A 10,239-nucleotide genomic window follows, 5' to 3' on the forward strand; every position below is an offset into this window, starting at 1 on the left:
CAAATTTTAACCCTTAAATTCCATTAATTACAGCTCTAATCCGTGAAATAATACCATAGGAACGAGTCTTAGGTCCAAAATCCTTACCTCAATGAAATCCCCTTGAAATCCTTCTTCAAATAGCCCAAAAAGCTCCAAAAGCCAACTTAGAAATGGTGGAATAACTTAAAAATCGCGAAGGAAATAATTTATACCTTCTGGCCCAACCATTTCGCATCTACGGCCCCTTCTACCGCTTCTGCGGTATTGCTTTTGCGGTCAATGGACCGCTTCTGCGGTCATCACTTAAATCCTCCACTTTCGCATCTATGATGCCCAATCGGCACCTGCACCATCGCAGGTACGGTTCTTCAACTGCTTCTGCGGTTTCTGCCTTCCTAGGCCCTGCCCGCTTCTATGATTCGAATCTCGCTTCTGCAAGACCGCCCCTGCGGTCCCCAAGCCGCAGGTGCGGTTATGACAGCAATGGGAAACTTCAGATGTCACAACCAACTCCAAATCTTTCCGCCAACCATCCGAAATCAGCCCGAAGCCCCCGAGACCTCAACCAAAAGCACAGACACATCATATACCACCATTCAAACTTGTACCAATCTTCAAATTTCTCAAACAACATCGAATCACCCAAAACACATTGGATTCAAGCCTAAGTTTCCAAAATCGTCCGAATTACGCTTTTGATCAAAAAGCATACCAAATCACGTCTGAATGACTTAAAATTTTGTACACACATCCCAAATGACCCAACGGAACTACTGCAACTACCGAATTTCCATTTCAACCCCTATATCAAAATCTCACCTATCAACCAAAAAATGCCAAAATTTCAATTTCGCCAATTCAAGCCTAAATCTACTTCGGACCTCCAAAACATATTCCGATCACGCTCCTAAGTCCCAAATCACCTGCCGAAGCTATCCGAACCATCACAATTCACATCCGAGCCCTCTAACACATATGTCAATATCCGATTGACTTTTTCAACTTAAGCTTCCTCAAAAGAGACTAAGTGTCTCAAACCTTCCCAAAATCTTTTCGAACCCGAGCCAACCAACCCGATTGCACATAAAACCGATAAATAAAGCAATAAGAAGCATAAATGAAAAAAATAGAACGGTAACTCGTGAGACGACTGGCCGGGTCATCACAATTGTAAGGCTTTACCCCAAATGGAAGCCCTTCCAAAAATTCTCAATGGCCAGAGCAAAACACAAGCCAAAGAGGGGGTTTGGAAATAGTTTTCAACCAGCAATAGACACGCCTCGGTTAGAACCTCACTAGCTGTGTCATTGCCCCAAGCGCAAAGGTGGTTTTGATCCATTTTTGGCTTTCCATTTTATATTAAACCTTCAGCTGCCAATCTTGGATGGTAGCCGATGTGGGAATTTTTGGCAACAAACAAGATATAGAGATATAGGGAAGCCAGTATTTCTTTCCTTTTATTTTTTTAGTTTGAAGAACGAAATACTAAGTATCTTTTAAGAACTTCTTTGTGTTTTTTTTGTTGTTGTTGGAAGCAATAGATGTTATGGGATTTAAAAATGTCAACGGGGTGAATTTTCTTTAGATGTAGAAGGATACTAAACTCTTATAAAAGAGAACAAAAGAGCATTAAACTCATTTGACACATGGTTGTGGCATGTCACAGTAGTCTACCTATTATTACTCATAACATGACAATAAATACGTACTCTATTATTATTTGTTCTATTATTCTATATACGTCTTCGGATGAAATCTTGTACGAAATGGTGGATAAGCCTATAAGACAAGTTTCATATTTTTTTGAATCGGAAATATTCTTTTTGGATTTTTTTAACAAGAAAAGTTAAAGTCTTTGGCTTTTGATTGCTGAAAAAATTTTAAGAGTAGAACGGGGTAGTTTAAAAGATAGGTACTATACAAGCATGTTTTTGTTTACCATTAGTTGATTTTTTTAATTAAACACCACATAATAATTACTCATGTCATTGCAAAGACTGTCCTTTCGTGGGGATATTGTATAAAATGAGACCGGTGAATATTAGTCTGACCCTGGCGCAAAAATAATTCAATTAAATCAAGAAATGGTCGTGTCTATTTTTCCCCCCTTTTTTCCTTTTTTTTCTTCCCCGAAATGGTTGTCTTGGCGGAGACTAATTTGGTCATGGCAGTATATCTGAAGGACCCAAAGCTACCAAAAGCCTCGATAGTACAGATTCAATTAGAGTTTAGTCTTATGCATTAACAGAGTATAAAAGAAATTTATATAATCAAATTATTTATAAGATTATTACAGATAAATTTTATGATAAATATCAGTTATAATGCTAAGTAACCTATTATAATAAGTGAACATAATTTTATATGCTATTGATGTATATAACTTAAATTCGATCTAAGATATGATATGATGTGAATAAGTAGTTAAAGATAATGAAGTATGGAGTCCATGTCTTTGGCAACAGAGTGAAGGAAGCCCATAATGTTTGGATTGAATGCCTCTGCTAGGCTGCATGCACCTCCTCAATATTTGTGAGAATTTTCAGAAATCACTATTGTTTAAAGGCTATTAACTTCTTATAGTTATCATATACATAATTACTTCATATAGCTATTATTTAGTTGTTACGGTAGTATATTCAAGTTGCTGTATTCATGAATACAGTAATAAAAATCGCCTAAATTCAAGGCACTCCAGCTGTACACTGATCACGCCCAACTCTAGTCCTAAAAAGGATAAGCGGTCGCTGCAAATATAATCCGGTCTATAAGTCCGAAGTCGATTCCCACAGAGAACTAAGGCTTAGCTGCAGTTGTTCAATATTGCTAAGAACCACAAGTCCAAACAATTTCCTAATTAAAGAGATTATAATATTTATTTCTAACTAATTAACTAACACTATTATGAAGCAGTAAAATTATCAACTAACAATGATGAAATTTGAGACAAAACTAAGGAGGTCTAAAGTTATGATTTCCCCAAATGTTGGAATCCTTCCCGCTATGTTCCCAACAGTTTCGCCTATGTATTCTTTACTGATCGTGAGCACATTAGGTGCCGTAATTCTCTCTTGAGCAACTACAACAATTTACTAGACATATTCTTTTGAACTACACTAGTTGGCTTTATCTAACCGCTTATTATGACCACGTCAAAACTTTGTTATTTCTAAACCTACCTTTAAACCCGCTGTATTGATTTCTCACGTACGTTAGGAGTGACGTTGTTCAACAACCACCTAAATATGTATCCTTTCTCAAGCAACACATAATAAATAGGCACAGTCAATCGATGAACAAGTAGTTGAACAAGTAGACTCAATTTTATAAAAACATAACAAGAATTTATCCTACAAAAGGTTCTATCAAAACCCTATATAACTAATTAGCTATTTATAATAGTATGTAAAATTACAATACCAAAAGTCATAACGAACAATGAAAAAATAGGAAGAGGAAGGAAAAACTTGTAAAAGAATTCTCCGCCTTGCTCCTATTGTGTCTCTGCCTCCTTAGGTCGAATCTGTGTTAAAAGTGTGTCTAACCTCTTAAAATACCGTTTTTCCATATATATATACCAAGTAGGGTCGGGCCCAAAAAATTATACCTTCTCTACGCGAAAAAGGATAATATTTCAGGTCTGGACGCTCGTGGTCGAGGTCTGGGCGCGGTATTTTTCCAGTGCACTGCCTCAGTCCGCGGTCACGGTTTTGACCGCGTTTTCACCATGTTTCGTTTGGAATTTTGAAAAACTTAAAACATAAAAGTTATAGTCCTTTGAGTTATCTTTTCAACCATATATATATCCCAAATGAAGTTTGGAGCATAGAGTTATGTCTATTTTACTAGACAATGCGCAATATGCCTACTCGAGTCTTCGTTTGTTCTTAACTATCAAATTTGACCCTCGAACATGATCCCGACTTAATTATTTAGGCTTTTATTCAGACTCCAAAGTTATAAATCAGTAGAATTCATTCCATAACATCTATATAGCTCCGAATCACTCTTACAAGGCATAAAACGCACCATTAGTGCAAAACACTAGCGATTACAACTCAAACTCAATTAAAGTACAGTAAATTAGAGTGTAATAAACGACTAAAATACGCAATTATAGCCTATCATCAACACCCCACACTTAAATGCTCGCCCTCGAGTAATCAAACTACAATTTATATAGACACGGCCTTTTTAAAATAATTCTCGTAACTTATCACACCAAGAGTATTTAAAATAGACTAAGCACAAAAGCGTAAGATCTTCATCTCAAGATTTGAATCACAAGTACCACGCATTATTCACAAGTCACCCACTTACTCTACCATAGAGGTCAGTGACATTACCTTTCGTTCATGAATCAAGTGCCCTCACACAACAAAAGAGAGTAGCTCCACACAATAAAATTTAAGAACACTTAAGAACTCAAGATAGAAAGAATTTACTCATTTTCAGAAATAACATTCATATTCCACGAAAGATGCACTATAGGCTTGCCCGTAGTGTATTACTCTTACTAATCGAGCTCATTTAGTCTAGGATAAAGTAGGACTTTATTTGGTTGTAATGTAGGTTGGGGACGGGTAGGATACATTTAGATATAAGAGTGACTACACCTCCCTAATCACTTTAATACATATACTTTAATATTTAAACCCCATACTTATGTCAAACCAAACTCCACCTTCACATCAATGTATATTACCCCATTCTTCTTTAAGCACACTTACATCAAAAGCCATCACTTATTAAGGAATATTTTTTTCACAACAATCCAACTATTTTTTTTTTCAATTCAAGTGGCTCTTACTTTTTCAAAACAGTGCACCTTTCTCCTTATTTAATTAGTTCCACTCAAAAGCCAAACCAACCACCCCACACTTTAACTTTTACAAAGTTCATAATCAATTCAGGTGCTCATGAGAGGTTACAATGGTTCAAATAGATGATTAATTCAAACAAATGGGTAAGGCTTGTAATGTGGTTGCCAAAGAAATAGGATTACAGGCTCAAAGGGGTTAACTACGATACATAACATTTAGGCGGGTAAAATATACATATCTCGCTCAACAAAGAAAGGCCTATATCACTTCCAAGAATGAATAAAACTACTATTTCGCTTTGCAAACACATGAGGCAAGTTCTAGGCATCAAATGCAATGCACAGAATAACACACAAATCTCACACACACATGGCACTTAACTCACTCAAGATTGGATTCATCAAGACACTCTAGTCAAAACAGTTAAGCAACTTTAAAATCATACAATTTAAGGTACTTATACAAGAGTCATAAACTAAGCCTAAACGTCACAACCAAAGTACTCACTATTCTCAAGGCATAACAAAGTCAAGAGGTATTGCTTCATTTCAAAACACAACACAATGGCTCCTATTAAAAAAAGAAAAAAGGCTAACTACATCCGATTCAAACAAAACCCTTGGAAAAGAACCACGACACAAAGAAAAACCAATGGGGAATTGCTACACTACCGAACAAAAGACATTTTTTTTTCTTTTTTTTCTTTAGAATAAAATTATTAACTAACGAGACAAAGGGTTGGAGACTGAATTAAGGAGGTCTAGAGTTATGATTTCCCCAATTGTCGGAATCCTTCTAGCTATGTTCCCTATAATTTTGCTAATGTATTCTCTACTGATCGTGAGCATTTTAGGTGCCGTAATTCTCTCTCGAGAAACTACAACAATTTACTAGACATATTCTCGAACTACACTAGTTGGCTTTATCTAACCGCTCATTTTGACCACGTCAAGGCTTTGTTATTTATAAACCTGCCTTTAAACCCGCTGTATTGATTTCTCACATACGTTAGGAGTGACGTTGTTCAACAACTACCTAAATATGTATCCTTTATCAAGCAACACATAATAAATCGGCATAGTCAATCGATGGCCATTCAATCAACTGAAATAAATACGTAGTTGAACAAATCGATAAATTCAAAGGCTAAATTATATTAAAACCTAACAAGAATTCATCCTACAAAAAGGTTCTATAAAAACCCTAGATAACCAAATTAGTTATTCATAATAGTATGTAAAGCTACAATACTAAAAGTCATAACCAACAATGAAAAAATAGGAAGAGGAATGAAAAACTCGTAAAAGAATTCCCCGCCTTGCTCCGATTGTGTCTCTGCCTCTTTAGGTCGAATCTGTGTTAAAAGTGTGTCCAATCTCTTAAAATACTGTTATTCCATATATCTATACCAAGTAGGATCTGACCCAAATAATTATACCTTCTCCTAAGCGAAAAAGGACAATTTTTCAGGTTTGGACACTTGCGGTTGTAGTATGGGCACAATATGTTCCCAGTGCACTGCCTTAGTCCGCGTCCAGGTCCACGATCGTGGTTTCGATCGCGTTTTCACCCTATTCCCATTTAAATTTGGAATAACGTAAAATATGAAAGTTTTATCCCTTTGAGTTAGCTTTCCAACCATATATTATAACCCAAATGGAGTTGGAGCAAAGAGTTATTTCTATTTTACTAGACAATGCGCAATATGCCTACTCGAGACTTCGTTTGTTCTTAACTATCAAATTTGACCCTCGAACACGATTCTGGCTTAATTCCTTGGGCTTTTACTCAGACTTCAAACTCTAAATCACTAGAATTCATTCCATAACATCTATATAGCTCAGAATCACTCCTACAAGGCATAAAACACACCATTAGTGCAAAATACTAGCGATTAAAGCTCAAACACAATTAAAGTGCAGTAAATTAGAGTGTAATAAGCGACTAAAATACGCAACTATATCCTATCATCAACACCCCGACAACGATACCAAAATTTGATCACGCCCAACTCTAGTCCTAAAAAGGATAAGCGGTCGCTGCAAATATAATCCGTTCTATAAGTCCGAAGTCGAATCCCATAGAGATTATAGAGATTATAATATTTATTTCTAACTAATTAACTAAAACTATTATAAAGTAGTAAAATTATCAACTAAGAATGATGAAATTTGAGACAAAACAAAGGGGGTCTAGAGTTATGATTTCTCCAAATGTTGGAATCCTTCCAGCTATGTTCCCAACAATTTCGCCTATGTATTCTCTACTGATCATGAGCACTTTAGGTGCCGTAATTCTCTCTTGAGCAATTAAAACAATTTACTAGGCATATTCTTTTGAACTACGCTAGTTGGTTTTATCTAACTGCTCATTGTGACCACGTCAAGACTTTGTTATTTCTAAACCTACCTTTAAACCCGTTGTATTGATTTCTCACATACGTTTGGAGTGACGTTGTCAACAACCGCCTAAATATGTATCCTTGCTCAAGCAACACATAATAAATAAGCAAAGTCAATCGATGGTCATTCAATCAACAACAATAAACACGTAGTTGAACAAGTAGAGAAATCCAATGGCTCAATTATATAAAAATATAACAAGAATTTATCCTATAAAAGGTTCCATCAAAACCCTCGATAACCAATTAGCTATTCATAATAGTATGTAAAACTACAATACCAAAAGTCATAACCAATAATGAATAAATAGGAAGAGGAAGGAAAAACTCGTAGAAGAATTCCCCGGCTTGCTCCTATTGTGTCTCTGCCTCCTTAGGTCGAATCTATGTTAAAAGTGTGTCCAACCTCTTAAAATACCTTTTTTCCATGTATATATACGAAGTAGGGTCGGGCCCAAATAATTATACCTTCTCCTATGCGACAAACGACAATTTTAAAAGGTCTGGACGCTTGCAGTCGCGGTCCGGACGCGGTCTGGGCGCGGTATTTTCCCAGTGCACTGCCTCAGCCCGCATCCAGGTCCGCGTTTGTGGTTTCGACCGCATTTTTAGCCCTGTTCTTTTTGGAATATGGAAAAATGGAAAACATGAAAGTTGTATCCCTTTAAGTTAGCTTTCCAAACATATATTATATAGCCCAAATGGAGTTCGGAGAAAAGTGTTATGTCTATATTACTAACAGTGCACAATATGTCTACTCGAGTTTTCGTTTGTTCTTAACTATCAAACTTGACCCTCGAACACGATTCCGGCTTAATGCCTTGGGCTTTTACTCATACTTCAAAGTTCTAAATCACTAAAATTCATTTCATAACATCTATATAGCTCGGAATCACTCCTACAAGGCATAAAACACACCATTAGTGCAAAAAACTAGCGATTAAAGCTCAAACTCAATTAAAGTGCAATAAATTAGAGTGTAATACGCGACTAAAATATGCAATTATAGCCTATCATCATACGCGCATGTATTCACATGTATTCGCACCATGTATTCATGAATACAGTAATGACAATCACCTTAATATAGATATGTCCAGCTGTCTAACAACAGAAATAATATTAATTAGCGTGATACACTCCTAATATAACTCAACAAAATCAATTTTAACATGCCTAATTATCAACCCAATTAATCATAATGATTTTTCAGTTGTACATAACTATTGTATTTAACTTTTGTATTTAGTGTGTTTTATTATTTTTACCGTTGCAATAATTAGATTCAATATTTGTATTTACTGTATTCGCTATTTTATATTCAGTGTATTCAAATGTATTTGTATTAACAATATTTTAATTATTCCTAATACATGTTATTATTGTAGTATTTAGTATATTTTATTGGTTGTATTCACTATATATTTATTTGTATTCAGTATTTTTTACTGTATTTCACTGTATTTTAAAATTTAATATATTCACTGTTTATATTCTATTCTTTTTTGGTATTTGTATTCAGTGTAATTTAATGTTTATATCCTATATTTAATGCATATTGTATGTACAATATGCATGAATATAGGTGTATTCAGTTGTATTAAAAATAGATCTTTGAAATACATAAATACATGCAAAAAATGTATTTATATAAAAATACAATGTGTTTGAGTGAATTCGTATAGAATACAATGTATTTGTATCATTGTATGTGACTAAATAGCAAATAAGAGAAGAAGTTCGTCGATGATGGCATTTTTCGGCCAAAAAGAGAAGAAAGCTCGTCGGATCCGTACAACAAATTTATGATAAGAGTTCATCACATTGCTCCTTTCCGTTCGAAAAATTAACTCTATTCTGTTTCCTGGCTGCCTTCTACTCTATTCTGATGTCTCATCGGCCATCAATGCTAGGGCGTGTATCTTTAGTTGCTCGAAGAGAGATATTCTTCTTTCTTGTCAGCCATCAATACTAGGGCTTGAGTTGCTCTAAGAGAGAGAGATGGAAGAGAGATAGAAAGAAAAAAAAAAATCTAAAAAGAGATTCTTCTTTCTCGTCGGCCATAAATACTAGGGCTTGAATTGCTCGAAGAGAGAGAGAGAAAGAAGAAAAAATCTGAGATAGAATCGTGTGTTAATTGAAAAAAAAAAAGAGAGAAAAAATGTAAATAGCGTATTTCATGCATCAATGGTGGTATATACCATAAATACCTATTTTGCTATTAAATATAAATGTAATGACCCGATTGGTCATTTTGCTTTCTAGAATCCAGTTTCCCTAAATAAGACTTCACGTACTTGCTTTTACTGATTTATGACTTGCAAGAATGGTTGGTTCGAGATTTAGAAGAGTTTGAATTGAAATCGGAATACTTGGTTCCTTAAGATTGGCTTAAAAGGCCAAGTTTGACTTCAGTCAATATTTTGGGTAAACGACCTCAGAATCGGGATTTGAAGGTTCCAACAGGTTCATATGATAATTTTGGATTTGGACGTATATCTGGATCAGGTTTTGGATGATTCGGAAGTATTTTGGCGCCTAATAGTGAAAGTTGATTCCTTAAGGATTTTAAAGTTCTTTAAATTTAGTTTGGAGCAGGTTTTTGAGATATCGAGATTTCGAGACTGAGAATATTTCCATAATGTCATTTAAGACCTGTACACAAAATTTGGTATCAATTCGAGTAGCATAAGTACGTTTCGGCACATTGAAAGTAGATTGAAGAATATAAGTACGTTCCGGTACATTAGAAGTAGATTGAAGAACTTGAAGTTCATAAGTTTGATTCAATTAGTTTTAGGGTATGATTCTTAGTTTTAATGTTGTTTCAGGCATTTCGAGGGTTCAAGCGAGTCCGTTTTATGATTCCAAACTTATCTGTATGTTCGGGCAGGGCCCTGGGGGGCCCAAGCGTCAATCAGACAGTTACATCTTGCATTTTCATTCGTTAAAGTTTCGTCTTCAATTAATCGATATAGACTCGGGGATAACATTATCTTGAGGTTAACATATTTATGCTATTTATAACAAGAG

At 35.2% G+C, this 10,239-nt stretch overlaps 1 non-coding gene across 1 annotated transcript; it reads right to left on the reverse strand.

Moving 5' to 3' along the window:
• Positions 1-1,156: 1,156 nt before the first annotated feature.
• Positions 1,157-1,308, reverse strand: LOC142165506 (U4 spliceosomal RNA). Its single transcript, XR_012696194.1, has one exon. It is a non-coding gene; the product is annotated as a U4 spliceosomal RNA (small nuclear RNA).
• Positions 1,309-10,239: the final 8,931 nt, after the last annotated feature.

This window comes from Nicotiana tabacum, chromosome 1, assembly GCF_000715075.1.
Source record: "Nicotiana tabacum cultivar K326 chromosome 1, ASM71507v2, whole genome shotgun sequence".
NCBI classification, from domain to species: Eukaryota; Viridiplantae; Streptophyta; class Magnoliopsida; order Solanales; family Solanaceae; genus Nicotiana; species Nicotiana tabacum.